The 14,752-nt window shown below is 42.0% G+C and overlaps 1 pseudogene; it reads left to right on the top strand.

Annotated features, from left to right (window-relative positions):
- Window positions 1-7,276: 7,276 nt before the first annotated feature.
- Window positions 7,277-7,833, top strand: LOC113925377 (annotated as a pseudogene).
- Window positions 7,834-14,752: the final 6,919 nt, after the last annotated feature.

The following is a 14,752-nucleotide window of genomic DNA, read 5'->3' as shown; positions in this document are numbered from 1 at the left end:
GGTCACTTCTGCTTTTGCCAGGTTCCTTTACCGGCTCAGCTCTCCGATCCATCATTTCAATCACTCTCTCGCCACTACTTTTTCACTCCCTTGCCGGCTTTGCTCAGCCAAGCTCCGAGCCCCCATCAGTCCAGATGCCGGGTAGCCCCGGCCCCCCTGCCCTGCTGCCTCAGACGTTCCTGGGCCCACCGCAGCTCCCCGATCCCACCAGCAGTGGCTGCCATTCTAGCTCAGGGCCCTCGGGCGGCCGTCTGTGTTCACTTTCTCCCTCCAACTCCTTCCCTGCCCTCTGGCCCATTCCTCTGCGCATGCGTTCCATTCTGCGCAGAAAACCAAGCTCGTCATGGCTAACATCATCAGCTGAGGGCTGACTGTATGCTAGGCACTGTGCGAGGCCTCGAGTCCCATCACCTCGTCTCACCCTCAGTGGACCTTCCTGCCGTAGACACGTTATGACGGCCCCAATCTGCAGCCGAAGCCCCCGGAAACCGAGAGAGGTTGGGTGATTTACCCGGGGTGCAGCAGCTGGGCACACGCAGCGGGACGCGAACCCTCGCCGCCTGTCCCCAGAGCTGACCTTTGAAGCATCAGACAACAAATTCTTCAACTCTCTCCCCCGGAGACTACAAACTTATTTTCATTAATTTTAAAAATTTGGGTTTAACATTTTTTCTCAGAGCTATTCATACACATAATTTAGAGACAAATAGGTATGTAAAAAAAAAAAAAAAAAAAATCCCAAACAAAAATCACCCAGCAGGCCCTGACCTTCGTATCCTTCATTTCCTCTTCTGTCCGGAAGCAACCACTTTTAGCTAACTCTTTGGGCATTTATATGCATTATTTCTAAATATCATGCCTATGGCGCTACTTACTGATCTGTCCGTGTTTAGCTACATTCTGCTGAGTTCCCACAATGAAGCCCGAGGAATTAGCTATTATTTCCCAGAGCAACCCCTGTGCCCCCTGAGCATGTATGCCGCATTGTCCTACCCCAGTCTGCTACAGGTTATATTCATTTATACATTATAAAATGTAAATGCCAATCACGACTAAGCCACAGGTAGCTTACAATTACTTTTCCTTTCCTGAATGCTGTACTGTAAGGCCTACCATTAAAGCCCAGTATCATGCGCTGCCTTGACATCTGGGGAAACCAGGACGGCCTCAGAGGGTTTCGCTGCAAGCTGCCCTTCCCCACTCGGTTTTCCTGGGTAAGGTTCCCTAGCTAAATAACCCTCCTTATCAAGGGGACCAGGTACAGTTCCTGCTTCTCCCAGAGTAATGAATTGCAGTGCCCTGCTAGCCCTCGGAATTATTAAAAAAGACGACACATCATCTTCTGGGGAAGCAGGGGTCACCTTGCTCTCTTGATACTGCCAAGACTGCCTCCCACAGATCCTGCTGGTTCACTCCATCCCGGAGTGCAGCCTCTGTGCCGGTCTGCCTGGCCCTGTGGTCCTCCTCCCCCAGGGTGTATTTGTTATTGATAAACTGCTGTCAGTCTCACTGCCAGGTGTCTGGGGTGGGGTGTCCAGCCATCCCATAACCCTAGGATGGGAACTCATCCCTCACCCAAGCAATGAATGGGAGGCAATTAAAACACACATCTCTTTGTGCTTTTAGGACTGATAATAACCTCTGGGTTTCCCCCAGTCTCTTCCCAGTCATATAAATTTCCTCACCATCCCTTCAACCCTCATGTTAATTTCCTCTGCTTGCCAAAGTCTCTTCCCGGAGCCCCTGCCCTGTTCCAGTCTGGCCAGGTTGATTACTATGCCTGCTCTTCAGCCATCACCTTTTTGAGATTTTGCATATCTGAGAATGTTGTTATTCTCACTTTTACTCGATAGGTTAGCCAGGTTTCGAATTCTTGGCTGGAAATCATTTTTCCTTCGAATTTGGAAGCCACTTTCCGTGTCTTTCAGTTTCCAACATTGCTGTTGAGAAGTCCAAAACCACTCAGATCCCTAATCCTTCTTATGTGACCTGTTTTTCCTTTGCTCTATGGGAAAAAAAAAAAATCCCTTTTCTCCCTCATCTCCCCCTCCTTCTTTGAATTTACCAATGAAATGTACTGGTGTGGTTCTATTTTCATTCATTGAACTTGGCACTTGCTGGGTCTTTCTAATCTGGAAACTCATATCCTTCAGCTCTGGGGAAATTTTCTTGTCTTACTCATTTGATGATTTTCTCCATTCCATTTGCTTTATTTATTCTCTCTTTCTGGAACTTTTATTATATAGATATTGGCTTTCTTAAATAGTTCTCTTTCTTATTTTTTTCCTGTTTTCTCTGTTTTTCTAGATTTCTGATTTCTAGATTTCTTCACCTTAGCTTTCAATCTTTCTGTTGAGTTTTCCATTCTGATTGGTATATTTTAAATTTCAAGTTTGTTTTTTCAGTGTTCTTTTTGGGCATCTCTATGCTGCTGGTTGGATTTTATTGATAGTGGGCTTCACTCTCAGATGATTTGGCTATTTTCTTGTAGAATCCCCAGTGTCAGTATTTTTGTTTTTTTCTTGTGGTTGGGCCAGATTTCCCAGGGAAGGCTCTTCCAGACTCTTGCCTGGAGGAATGTCCTATGCTGCCAGCATTCTGTAAGAGGGTCCCTCCAATTCTTGAGCCTTCTGCAGGTGGGGAGATGTACATTGGGTTACTTTCTAGCTTTCTTTACTTTCCCAGGTCGGCTAAGCCAGTTACCACTCACCCATCATCTTTTCAATTTCTAAAACCACACTGCTGATGTTTACATTCCTTTTGGATTTTTATACTTTCCATGTATTAATTAGCTTTACTGCTATCTAAATAGGATTTGGGAAAGAGTTTGAGGCCAATGCATATGTTTAATTCTTGTCCCTTTATTTCTGTTTCTACCCATTCTTTCCTCATTCCCTCTTATTTTAGCTAGTCTTCTCGAGTATAAGGCTATTACTTCACCTGATATTTGAATTCAATGACTTACTGTCTCTTCAGAGTTATTGCTCCAATAGTCATCCCTTCCCCGTCTTGTACTTTTCAATCTGTCTTGGTTTTTTCCTGTCAGCTGTAAACACTGAGATAATCCCATCTTTAGATATTCCTTTGAACTGATAGCTTCCTCATGTTTCCAACCATATTTCTGCTTCCTTTTATAGTCAAGCTTTTTGAGAGCATCCTCTGTGCTTTCTTCCTTCTTCTTTTTCTTTTTTTTAAGATTTATTTATTTATTCTTATAGAGAAAGAGAAAGAGTATGAGCAGGGGGAGGGCCAGAGGGAGAGGGAGAGAGAGAATCCTCAAGCAGAGTCTTTGCTGACTGTGGAGCTTGACGTGTGGCTCGATCCCAGGACCCTGAGATCATGACCCGAGCCAAAATCAAGAGCTGGCCACTTAACTGACTGAGCCACCCACGCTCAGTCTATTTCTATTTCCTCTGAGCCCATTTACAACTCTACCTATGGAAAGAGACTTCTAGAAAAATCACCAAAAGACTTCCATGTTGCCAAATCAATAGACACTTCCTTCCCTTGAGTTTACTGCTCTATGGTACTCTTGGCCACGTTGACCTTTCTTTTTTTTTCTTATTAGTTTTTATTTTAGTATTAAAAGTAATACATATTCATTACATAAAACTTAGAAAATAGACAAAATATAGGAAGGAAAAAGGAAGTCCAATCCCTAAATCTACCAAATAGAGATAACTCCTATTAAACTTAGGATGTATTCTCCCAACTTCAGCTCAGAATATGTTACTTGTGGGGTGCCCGGGTGGCTTAGTCAGTTAAGCATCTGCCTTCGGCTCAGGTCATGATCTTAGGGTCCTGGGATTGAAGCCCGCATTGGGCTCTCCACTCAGTGGCGAGTCTGCGTCTCCCTCTGCCTCTGTGGTCACTTTCACAGTCTCTCAAATAAATAAATAAAATCTTAAAAAAATATGTTATTTGTCTAACTGTATGTGTAGATAGATAGATAGATAGCTATGCCTCAAACATAACATTTTCAAACAGTTCTCCAGAAAATTGGTTACTTCTAAATTTTCTACCTCAATCAGTGAGTAGTATCACTACTCAACCAACTGATAAAGCCAGAAGCCCATGTGATATCTTCACCTTTTCCCTCACCCTTACCTCCTACAGTTAGTGAGTCATGGAGTCTTTGGAATTCTACCTCTAACAGTTTAGCCACTTACCTCTTCAATCTTAGCATCATCACTTTAGGTTAGGATCTCACCCTGTATGCCTGAATGAATGCATTAACCACCTAATTAATATCCTTGCCTGTCTTTTAAACTATTATTCAGAATGCTGTCAGAACGATTGCTCTAAAATACTTGCCCAATCATGTCATTCATGTATATAAAAATCCTTTGACATTTCTCCATAGCCTGATGAATAAATTTCAAATTCCTTAGCCTAGGACTCATGGCTTTTGTGTGTCTTTCAGAAGGGTCCTCTCTCCTTCCTTAGCTTTATGTGTTCCTTTTTCCCAGTTTTCTCTGGTATGGAAACAGTGGGTCATGCTATTTCTTTCCTTTAAAACTTCCTTCATTCTCTTCTCTTTTCCCCCTTCTTGTCTAACTAACTTTTACAACATGGTTCAAAAGTATGAGTGTCACTTCTTCAAAGAGGCCCTCTTTTATATCTTAGTCTAATTTAGAAGTTTCTTCTCAGGGCTTCCATATGACCACCTGAAGACAGCTATCTCACACTGAAATGATTTGCTTTGCTGCTCTTTCTGGGAAAATATATTCATCTTCAGAGTTGAGACTGTACATTATTGGACTTTGTTTTCCGAATGCCTTACCCAGCACTTGACAAAAGATGAGCTGGCAATGTTAGAAGAGTAGTTTTCCATTCTGATTTTCCTATGGATATTCTGTTTTCGAGGGCAGCCCTTTTTACTTTACAATTCCTTTAGGAGTATGTGAGGAGAGATTGTTATGTGGGTAGGTGGGAAGAGAAGAAGGGATACAGAATTTTACATAGATCATCACAAAGGATTATTCTTAATTAATCCTTATGGGTTTGCCATTCCAGTTTTTAGGATAGAGCTAGAACTCAATCAAAGTGTAGAAGTAGGAAGAGATGGGAAGTTACCTCATTTGAAAGTCTAATGCAATGTCTTGAATGTTTCCAAAGGGAAATCATTGCAGAGTAGTATCATTAAAATACTTTAATGGATAATTGTTTGTTTGTGTGTGTGTTTACTTGCCAAATTACATGGCATGACAATGAGAAAAACCCTATCATTTAAAATTACACACTGAAAAAATATTGAATTCTAAAAAATCACATACAATTTGTCCTACTAATAGTTGAGTTATCATTAATTTTCCATGTAAATATTTTCTCTCTGTTTATACATAGGCTTTTTCGTTACAAGGTAAGACTCCTTCTTTTCCTTCCTGTGGTGCTTCTCTCTCAGTTCACTTAGATAATAAAGCATTTCATATTCAAACTACACTTTCTTCAATTGCATTACCTCAAGATGAAAGATACATGGTTTTAGAAACAAGCCATCACATAGGCTTCCTCCGAATGGGATGGGTCCTGAACATGATACCTTATTTATTTTCTTGGCTTTATTTTTTAGAGCAGTTTAAGTTTGTGGAAAGATTGGGTGAAAGGTAGAGACATTTCTCACATGCCCCTGCTCCCACACACGCATGCCCCCCATTATCAATATCCTCCTCCAGGGTGTACATTTGTTACAATTGAAGCTACATTGACACATCGCTATCATCCCAAGCCCACAGTTCACATTAGGGTACATTCAATGGGTTTGAACAAATGTATGATGATGTTTATCTCTCATTATGACATCATACAGAGTACTTTCATCTCCCTAATAATCCTCTGTGTTCTGTACATTTATCCCTCCCTTCCCAACCCTTGCAACCATTGATCAAACGATCAATGTCTATCACTGTCTACATAGTTTTGCCTTTTCCAGAATGTTATATAGTTAGAATCATACAGTTTGAACCCTTTTCACATTTGTTTCTCTCACTTAGTAACATGAATTTAAGGTTCCTTCATGTCTTTTCATGGCTTGTAACTCGTTTCCTTTTAGGGCTCAGTAATACTACACGGTCTGGATGTGCCACAGTTTACTTACTACTCACCTACTGAGGGACATCTTCACTGCTTCCATGTTTTAGCAATTATGAATAAAGCTGCTAACCATGTGCAGATTTTTGTGTGGACATACGCTTTCAGTTACTTCGCGTAAATATCAAGGAGCACGATTGCTGGATCACATGGTAACAGTATGTTTAGTTTTGTAAGAAACTGCCCAACTGTCTTCTAAAACATCAATACCATTTTGCAATCCTACCAGCAATGAATGACAGTTCCTATTCCTCCATATCCTTGCCAGCATTTGGTGTCGTCAGGGTTTTCGATTTTGGCCTTTCTACTAGGTGTGTACTGGTATCTCATTGTTGTCTTAGTTTACATTTCCAAAATTTTTTTTTGTCTCTTGGGGTAGGTCATATAATGTTAGAGACAAAAAGGATCCTAGATATGATCTAATCCAGAGATTCTCTATCAGGAAGTGGTGGGGATGAAGACAGGGATTATTTCTATCAAAAGCATCTCCAGAACATCTACCCCTGCTTTCTTGGTTTCCTCCCTCCTAAACTCTAACATTCTTATAAGCTTGGTGTCAGGCATGAGTGTTAAGCACACACACCCACTCTTCCAAGTGGTCATAATATCTTCCATCCCTCTGAGGTGACTACTGTTGATTGATGGATTGATTGATTTTAAGATTTTACTTTATTTATTTGACAGAGAGAGACACAGGGAGAGAGGGAACACAGGCAGGGGGAGTAGGAGAAGGGGAAGCAGATTCCCCGCTGAGCAGGGATCCTGATGCAGGGCCTGATCCCAGGACCCCAGGATCATGAACTGAGCCGAAGGCAGATGCTTAACGGACTGAGCCACCCAGGTGCCCCCCTACTGTTGATTTAATGTAGCTTTTCTTTTCCAGAAAAATTGAAGCTCAGATGGTTCAAGTTTCAGTGTCTTTCCTAAGTCATGGAGCTAGTTAATGGCAAAAGCAACACTAGACCCTCTGTCTCCTGCTATTGGCAAAACACTTCTATTAAATGTGCCGGTTCCTTGATCTATTCTTAAAATGACCTCGTCAAGAAGAAGCTGGTGTCCCACCTGTCATAGCCTCCTGCGCCCAGGAGGGCAGCCGGGCTCTTCCTGAGAGCTGTCACCTGGCCTGGGTGGGTGGTCGGGCAAGAGGCCAGGTGGGCCTGGATGGGCGGCCGGAGGGTGCAGCTCCATGAAGCTGTTAGGCCTCAGTGTCCTGTACAAAGGCGAGCCCAAGGCGGTGCTGCTCAAAGCCATGGACGACATGTCCTCCTTCAGCTTCTTCCAGAGGTCCAGTGCTCAGGAGTTCATGACCTTCACAAGTCAACTGATTGTGGAGCCCTTGGCAGAAGGCTGCAGAGCTTCTGTCAAAGAACTAGAATGTCTGTACCGCCTCTACGTCCAAAACGACAGCCTTGCGGGAATGGTCCTAATGGACAGTGAATATCCATTCCTGGGGGCTTTTGCCCTGCCGGAGAAGGTACTAGATGAATTCTCCAAGCAGGTCGACAAGATAGAGTGACCAGTCGGATCCCCTGCTACCGTCCTCAGGAGATACTAGAACCTCGGAGAAGCTGACCCCATGCCCAAGGTGTGGGCTGAGCTGGACACGACCAGAATCATTCTGCACAGCACCATGGAACGAGGGGAGAAGCTAGACGACCTGGTGTCCAAACCCGAAGTGCTGGGAACACAGTCTAATGCCCAGAAACAGCCCAGAAACAGGACTTGGGCTGTGCAATCACATGAAGACAGCCGGGGAGGCCCCTGTGCTGAAATGTCACGGTCATTCACATCAGAACCATAGCCCCTGTGGAAGCGGAGCCGCCCTGGAGAGACCCACATGGGGTCACTCTCATCTTTCACTTTGGAGCTCCTGGAGGGGGAACTGAGCCGTTGTAGGAGGGACCTGGGGCTGGGGCACATGCAAATCTACATGTCTAGTAATTTTTGAAAAGATCATTTGAGGCCCCCAAAGGTATAGTATTGGGCCCAATGAAACCTTAAATTCTGAGTGACTCTCATAAAATAAAACTACCTCTTCAGATCTGAAGAATCTAGAGGAACCCTTACTCCGACTCTTGGGACCAAGCAGGTTGAAGGGCAACCACCACATCCTTCTGCGGGGCACACTGTTCTGCATCTCCTGCCCTGTGGTGGGCATGGTGAGTGCCATTCGGGCTGGGATCCCAGGCTGTGCAGCCTTTCTTTTTTTTTTTTTTAAAGATTTTATTTATTTATTAGAGAGAGAAAGAATGAGAGATAGAGAGCATGAGAGGGAAGAGGGTCAGAGGGAGAAGCAGACTCCCTGCTGAGCAGGGAGCCCGATGTGGGACTTGATCCCGGGACTCCAGGATCATGACCTGAGCCGAAGGCAGTCGCTTAACCAACTGAGCCACCCAGGCGCCCCTGTGCAGCCTTTCTTTCCCCGCCGGAAGCAAGGGGTGCCTAACTGCAGGGCGATGTGCTGGGGAGAGCGCACCCTGGTAAAGGTAGAAGATGGAAGGGATGCGGCCACGTGGAAGCTAAGTGGTCAGACTACATTCAGCCTGGGATAAAAGGCATTTAGGAATGGCTCAGTCAAGTGCTGCAAATAAAAGACCACTGTAGAGTCAGTAGGGAGGGTGGTGGGAAGACGGCAGCTGCGCCTTGTGCCAGGACTGGGGAAAGCAGAATTGAAACCTCACACTAGACGCCGCCCCCCAACCCAGATTCACTAATCCATATACACACACCGTAGAAAATGTCTTTACTTTGGGCTAAAAATTAATAAAGCAAGAAGTGACTGCACAGAGGGGTAAGTTCTAGGGTTGGCTCTAGCAAGCCGGGAAAAAAACAGATGGTTGAAAGTTTGCTTATCCTGCTTAGGACCAACGTGAAGTAGGGCAATGAAGCTGTCGTTTGATTTTTAGGAGTTTGTTTTGAACAACTTGGATTCAATTCAAATGGAGTTTCAAGTTGTGTGGATTTACAAGGATATTACTGGATTTTTTTCCTGATGATTTGAGCATCAGGATAGGCAGCTCTTGAATTCCTTGGAATGATCACGTCTGAAATTAGGTAGCAGGACAGACTCTGGGGCGACAAGAGAGTTTCCCGCTGTCTTGCTCTACCTCCCAGGTTTAATCAAGTCCCATTCGCCGCCCCTCCCCCCCCCCCCCCCCCGCGCCCGGTGACCCCGTTGATTTTCTCCTTCCCCATCACTCTTCCAGAATACCATTTCCCAACCTTAATGCCTGAAAAGAAGAATGACCTGGGACCAGCTCTTTTCCCTCCAATTTAACCTTCCATTCAGATCATTCGGAGCTTTTCAGAGAGCAAATCTTTTCTGTACTCAAAAGCCTTCAATGACTCCCCTTTGTTTGTATAATAAAATCACCTCACACCTGTCAGAATGGCTAAAATCAACAACGCAAGAAACAAAAAGTATTGGCGAGGATGTGGAGGAAAGGAACACTTTTGCACCATTGGTGGGAATGCAAACTGGTGCAGATACTGTGGCGAACAGTATGGAGCTTCCTCAATAAGTTAAAAATAGAACTACCCTATGATCTAGTAATCATACTACTGTTTATTTACCCAAATAATACAAAAACACTAATTCAGAGGGATACACGCACCCCCATATTTATAGCAGCATTATTTACAATAACCAAATTATAGAAACAGCCCAAGTACCCATCAATCAATGAATGGATAAAGACGATGCGGTATATGTATATATTCAATGGAATACCTTTCAGGCATAAAAAAAGAATGAAACCTTGCCATTTGCAACAACATAGATGGAGCTAGAGAGTATAATGTTAAGCAAAAGAAGTCAGTCAGAGAAAGACAAATACCATATGATCTCATACATGGAATTTTAGAAACTAAAAAACAAGCAAAAGGAAAAAAAAGAGAGAAAGAGAGAGGCAAACCAAGAGGCAGACTCTGAACTACAGAGAACAAACATAGCTACCAGAGGGGAGGTGGGGGGGGGGGCTTGGGAGGAAATAGGGGATGGGGATTAAAGAGTGCACTTATCATGATGAAATAGAATAAAATTTAAAAAAAATCCAAATCTGACCCAGTCTCTCTCTCTTCCTCTACATTGTGAGCTCCTTGAATAGGGCAGGGAGGGAAGGATATTATGAAAGCACAATGGAGAGTAATAGGATTAAGACTAGGAACAGACGAGATTACAATAAAGCCAAGAGATCTTCATATGTCACCGCCTTGGCACCTACTGGTGAGTACAGCTCATTGCATATACAAAATCCAATATTTATAAGGCTTATACATGTTTGCTAACACTAAGGTTATATCTGCAGCCAAATGTTCCATAACACATGTAAATATGTAATGCTCGGCTGTAAGTAGGGTATGTTCATGAAAAATCATCAAATATTATCTGAAATAGGGATATAAAAAATTAAATCTGTTAAAAATACCCAGAAAACCGTCCAAAGGGTTCTATGTAATCACTGACTTTTAATATTTGGAGAAAGAGTGGTAAAATAAAATCAGGTCAATTTTAGTACAATGGACTTCTAACTTCCAGATATTCAGAATGTCTTGTCATCTGCCTAAGTTCCTTATTTAAAAGGAAAGAGAAATTTTTACTTACCACTTCTCAATATTTATTTATGCAGATGAGACATGAGTCATAAGGATGTAGAGATGAACCCTGATTTATGACAACATCAGGAAAATGGCTAAAAATAAGTGTGTCTCAGGATGATTCAAAGTGCAATAAGGGAATTTCCAATGATTTGGTAACAAATGTAGCAGCCCAACTCCATTTATTTTTCCAGCAAATAGTCCCAAGGAGCATGAAAAATGACAGCTGCATAACCGGAACAGCTAATTTTTTCATGTTAGTTGATTCAACCTTTTGTGTCAAGAAAAAAAAAGAGAAAAAAGGAAAAGAAAGAGAGGGTGTAAGTAATAGATCAAGTTTGTCTTTTTACAACTTGGGAAATAAAATCTCCAATCATCTATCAGTAGCCAAATAGTAATGTTCTAGCCATTAAGCCTAATGGCACAGAAACGATAGAGTAAGCAACAGGATGAGACTATGATTTTGGTGAGCTAGCTAGGTGAAAGTCACAAGTGCAAAAGCCCAGAATTGAAAACAGCGTGAGATATCACTGAATTCAGCCTCCTGCCCCAAGCAAGGATGGTCTCCAAAACATTGCTCTCAGAAGTAGAATCCGGCCTGTTAAATACTTCTGGCAATGGGAGCTCACCACCTGTGTTTTAATTTCCTAAGACTGCTGTAACAAATAGCCACACATTTAGTGACTTAAAAACCACTAATTTATTATCTCATAGTTCTGGAAGCCAGAAATTTGAAGGCATTCAGCAGGACCATGCTCTCTACAGAGACTTTAGGGGAGAAGCCATTCCTTGCCTCTGCTAGTTTCTGGTGGGTGGGCTTCCTTGGTTTGCGGCCACATCAGCCCAATCTCTGTCTTTGCTTTCACATCATCATTTCCTCTCTGTGTCCTTTAAAAGGACACTTGTAATTATATTCAGGAATGAACCAGATAATTCAGAATGAACTCCTTATCTCAAGATCTCTAACTTAATGACATCTTGAAAGACCCTTTTTCCAAGTAAGGTGACAAATTCACAGGTTCTGGTGATTAGGACATGGCCCTATCTTTTGAGGGACCATCATTCAGCCTACTATACAACCTCCAAAAGCAATCCTTTTATTTTTGGACTGATTTCATTAGAGTGGACTTCTGTTGTTTTGAATAGTATCCACACATCTCATCTACTTCCAAGGTAGATGAGAGGTGAGGCTCTGTCTCCTACCATTGAGCTGAAATGGGGAAATTCTTCTCCTCTTAAACCCTGTACTCTAGGGCAAGAGGGCATGTATAAGCAGAGCCAGTCAGATACCCATGCTCTGGTCCTGCCAAGCTCCTCTTTCTGTCATCAGCCATGACCCCAACCTTCACTCACACCCTGGTTACTCCCACTTCTGGGTCTCTACTCTTTTGGGACATGTCCTCAAGAATACCCTTCTCTCTTCTTCTTCTCCTCCTCCTCTCCCTCCACCTTCTCCTTCTTCAAGTAGGCTCCATGCCCAGCGTGGAGCCCAAATGGGGCTTGAACTCATGACTCTGAGATCAAGACCTGAGCTGAGATCAAGAGTCGGACGCCTAACCAACTGGGCCACCCAGGCACCGCCCCCTTCTCTCTTCTTTAGACCTAGAAATCATATATTATTACGTCACCCCCTGCTTCCCACATACTGATCTTTCCTTTCAGACAACTGCAAGGATCACTTTTTGCATTTGGGTCACATGCATTTGATTACAGTCAACCTAGAACTTTATAGTATGCTGTTTCAGGTTTTTTTTTTCCTAAATTGGTTTATTTACATGTCTTATCTCCCCAACAAAACTGTAGACTCCTAGGGTAGGCATATGTTCTTACTTCTTTAGTAGAATGGCTCAGAGGTGGTTAATGGACACAACAGACATTTAGTTATTCCTGCTTAGGAGCGTCCTAATATTACATGACTTACAAACATTTGTGATTTTCTGAAGCAGGACTTTTATAATCATAAAATTATATAAGCTCTTGAAAAATTAAAGTTCCTTGAATTATTCCGTCTTTCAATCCTACTTGATTTTAATATTACCAAAATTAAGGGTTTCACGGATAAACCTTGAGAAAATTTCTTTCCAAACACAAGCATAGTGTCTCTTTAAATAAATACAAAAAATTATGAGCATTCGAAATATTTTTTTGTAAGTATTGTCAAATTGTGTCATGAAAAGTTTGTAGGAACTAAGAATTTGAATTTTTTAAAAAGATTTTATTTATTTGAGAGAGAGAGAGAGTATGAGGCAGGGGCAGAGGGAGAGGGAGAAGCAGACTCCCCACTGAGTAGGGAACCTGACATGGGGCTTGATCCCAGGACCCAAGATCATGACCTGAGTGGAAGGCAGACACTTAACTGACTGAGTCACCCAGGTACCCCAAGAATTTGAATTTTTAAAGACTGTAGGGGCGCCCGGGTGGCTCAGTTGTTAAGCGTCTGCCTTCGGCTCGGGTCATGTTCCCAGGGTCCTGGGATCGAGCCCCACATCGAGCTCCCTGCTCCCCGGGAAGCCTGCTTCTCCCTCTCCCACTCCCCCTGCTTGTGTTCCCTCTCTCACTGTGTCTCTCTGTGTCAAATAAATAAATAAAATCCTTAAAAAAAAAAAAAGACTGTAAATTCGGTGGGCAGGGATGAGTCACTTAACCAATGAGAAGAACCAGCTTCACTTTCACATTCCAGGGAGGCTCGGGACTCTGTGCACCTATACAGTTATACACCATGTAGTATGCATTTATTGAACTTTTTCAGGAGAGTTTCTCAGACAAGAAGACAATGCTGTTTGCTGATGATAGCAATGGAGGAAAAAAATAAAGGGGTCTTAAAAAAAAAAGATGCTAGTTTTGGTCAGAAAATAAAAGTTTTTTTTTTCTTTTTGTTTGTGAGAAAGATAAATAGAATGTGATAATGTGTTTACAAATCTCAACAGCCTCCTGATAGGGATGTTAGGGGTCTTCTGTCTTCAAGTGAATGGAATTTAATTTAGTGACAAGGGAGAAACATGAACATAGCATGTTGTACCGTGGATCACTGATAAACTACAGACTATTAAGATTAAATGAATGTGTATATACATACAAAGTGTATTCTTTCCTATAATTCAGCTGTGCCAGGAAGTATAGAAGTTTATGACTAAATTGCACAGCTTCTAATATCCATCCTGAACCCATTTATCATTTTTAAATGTATCTATTATTTGCATGATATTTGTTGTTAAAAGTCAAATAAAACTGAAATATATAACAAATAAATGTAAGGTCCTCTGATATTTCACCCATCTGAGAAAATGAATACTAATATTCTGGTGTCCCTAGATTTTGTGACATGCCTTTAATGTTATAGAATACTTACCTAGTGTTTAAATCCATAACTTTTATGAATTACTTTTGTAGGTTTAAAATTCTGATGAATCGGGAAATCACTTGTTTATTTTAGAATGAGGAAAGAAATGGTTACTAAGTTAAGTTTCTTTTCCAGTGGATAATCAAATATACAATTTGCTGAATAATCCTTTTATTATTCTTCCTGTTTTTTTGCAATGTCACCATTACCACACACTAAATTCCATATATGATCAGTATAACTTTGGACTTTATTTTTCTATTCCTGAGCTAAGATCAAGTTTTATAATAGTAACTTTCTTTTAAAGATTTTATTTATTTATTTGAGAGAGCGAGAAAGAGAGAGAGAGAGCACATGAGAGGGGGGAGGGTCAGAGGGAGAAGCAGACTCCCCGCCGAGCAGGGAGCCCGATGCGGGACTCGATCCCGGGACTCCAGGATCATGACCTGAGCTGAAGGCAGTCGCTTAACCACCTGAGCCACCCAGGCACCCTATAATAGTATAATAGTAACTTTTAACATCAAGAAATACTTGCCAATTTATGAAAAAATGATATCAAAGTGAATAAAGCAGAAAGTGAAAGTCTTCCATATAATCCTACTTCCCAAAGATCAATACTGCTCACAGCTGCATATTTTGAAATTTTTTTCACACAATACGCATAATGTAAATGGAATCATATTATATCCTGATGTATAACTTTTTCCACTTAGCAATTTATTGTGG

The sequence above is a fragment of the Zalophus californianus genome, chromosome 2 (assembly GCF_009762305.2).
Source record: "Zalophus californianus isolate mZalCal1 chromosome 2, mZalCal1.pri.v2, whole genome shotgun sequence".
In the NCBI taxonomy this organism is placed as follows: domain Eukaryota; kingdom Metazoa; phylum Chordata; class Mammalia; order Carnivora; family Otariidae; genus Zalophus; species Zalophus californianus.
Note: the sequence above shows the minus strand (reverse complement) of the source record. Positions and strands in the feature narration are given on the sequence as shown.